General features: G+C 63.9%; 1 non-coding gene across 1 annotated transcript; it reads left to right on the plus strand.

Moving 5' to 3' along the window:
• Positions 1 to 1,432: 1,432 nt before the first annotated feature.
• Positions 1,433 to 1,586, plus strand: LOC140473745 (5.8S ribosomal RNA). Its single transcript, XR_011958580.1, has one exon. It is a non-coding gene; the product is annotated as a 5.8S ribosomal RNA (ribosomal RNA).
• The last annotated feature ends 489 nt before the right edge of the window (positions 1,587 to 2,075 follow it).

Here is a 2,075-nt window from a genome sequence, read left to right on the forward strand (position 1 = left end):
GTGGTCACCGCCAAACCCCCACAACTCGAGCAAGTGAAAAAAAAAAGTAACAAATAAGAAAGGATCGTCGGCTTGGGGGTACGCCCGTTTCCGTTTCAACTTGTCTCGCGAGGGTGGTTTCGGGGCCAGCAGGAGAGCTCGTCGGGGTAGCAGGCCCTGCAGCCGTGGTCACCGCCAAATCCCCACAACTCGAGCAAGTGAAAAAAAAAGTAACAAATAAGAAAGGATCGTCGGCTTGGGGGTACGCCCGTTTCCGTTTCAACTTGTCTCGCGGGGGTGGTTTCGGGGCCAGCAGGAGAGCTCGTCGGGGTAGCAGGCCCTGCAGCCGTGGTCACCGCCAAACCCCCCCAACTGTTGGGCGCCTACCTGCGCGGGGCAGGAGGACACTTTCCGATTTCAAATCTCCGTTTGCCGAGTCCACCCCGAACGCACGCGGGCGGGCGGGTTCGCATCACCCTTCGTCACAAGGGGCGAAGCCCGTTCCACCGTCTCGTCAGTAGTGCCGACCGGTCTGTGATCGACGAGGGGAGCCACACCAGGTCCGGCCCTGCTGCTTGGCGGCACCGCGTCGTCGGGAGCTCGCGACAGACGGAGGGTTTCGGTGTACTCTCCAGCCACGGGAAACGAAGCCGGTGATGCAGGCGCCGGTCTTTCGCTCCCAAATCGGCTGGGTTTACATCGTTGCTATCTAGTCACGCTCCCTTCAAACCCGACGGGGTACCTATTCCCCTCACCCGTCTGTGCGTATACAGCCTCTTTGCACTTGCGGGATGGGGGTGGTGGTTTAAAGACTCTCGAGTTGCCGCCCGTCGGTCTCCGAGCTCCGTGCAGTAGTGATCCCCAGCGAACTGCCAGCAGGGCGAACGAGCGATCCCGCTCTCGGTCGGGGCGCCTGGCGTCGATCGGTGGTCGGTGGCTTGCGGGCAAGCTGCGCTGTGAGTGTGGGAACGAGTATGACGAGCCGTTGCCGCGACTCCCAGTCCACCTCGGCGGTGGCTGGGCCGGGCGGGCGTCTGCTCGGGCGAGTGCCGCCCCCGCCTCCTCGCAGGAAGTCCGCTCGCCGACACGCCGCCACGTGCACGCGTCAGTGACGCTGCCGAACCGATGGCCGGTGCCCGTTCCCGCCTCTGCTTTTCCTAGGGCAAAGCTGCTGCACGCCTCGTGATACTAGGCGGGCGACATGGTGGCGGTGATCCTGCCTCCGTCGCTGCGGTGCGTTGGGGCACGCATCGCCTCTTGGGCGCCCTGTCCTCCTCCCCCCAATAGACGTATGTTTCTGCGGGCCGCACCAGGATGGTGCTCCCCATCGCTTCACGCCACCCTGCTCCGCCCGCACGCCGGCGTGCAGGTGGCTGTAGCTCAAGGTGGGGAGCGTATGTGCGGTCCGGGTCGCTTTCCTCTGGCGAGGGAGAGACCTAAAACAAACTCAGACAACTCTTGACGGTGGATCACTCGGCTCGTGCGTCGATGACGAACGCAGCTAGCTGCGAGAATTAATGTGAATTGCAGGACACATTGATCATCGACACTTTGAACGCACTTTGCGGCCCCGGGTTCTTCCCGGGGCCACGCCTGTCTGAGGGTCGTTTGGCAATCAATCGCACTCGCCTTGGCTGGCGAGAGCGCGGCTGGGGTGTCGCAGAGGACCCGTCCTCTTTGTCCCCCTAAGTTCAGACTCCGGAGCCCTCCGGCGTCGGAGCGCTTGGCCTTTCCCCCCCACCCTGCACATTCCGTTCGTCAGGCTCGACGCCATCCCCCCGCCGGGGAGCGCGGCCTGGCGTCCGTCTGTGTCGTGGCAGTGGGGCCAGCACGGCTGTCACCGGTCCCAGAATGGCTGTCGGTGGTTCACACTGTGTGTGTGTGCCAACCCTCCTGGTCTCTGGGACACGGAGCTGCCACGAAGTGTTGAGCCTCCAGTGGGGGGTCTGCCTAAGCTCTGCACGTCCGCATTGGGTCCGTCTCTCGGTTGGCTGGCAGTGGAAAGAGTGAAGGGAGCCGCGGAGGTCCGGTGCTGGTGCGCCGCCGGCCTGACCGTGGAGCTCGCCGGTTTGACACGCTGACCCGACTCGATGGTT

This window comes from Chiloscyllium punctatum, unplaced genomic scaffold (genome assembly GCF_047496795.1).
Source record: "Chiloscyllium punctatum isolate Juve2018m unplaced genomic scaffold, sChiPun1.3 scaffold_706, whole genome shotgun sequence".
Classification (NCBI taxonomy): Eukaryota; Metazoa; Chordata; class Chondrichthyes; order Orectolobiformes; family Hemiscylliidae; genus Chiloscyllium; species Chiloscyllium punctatum.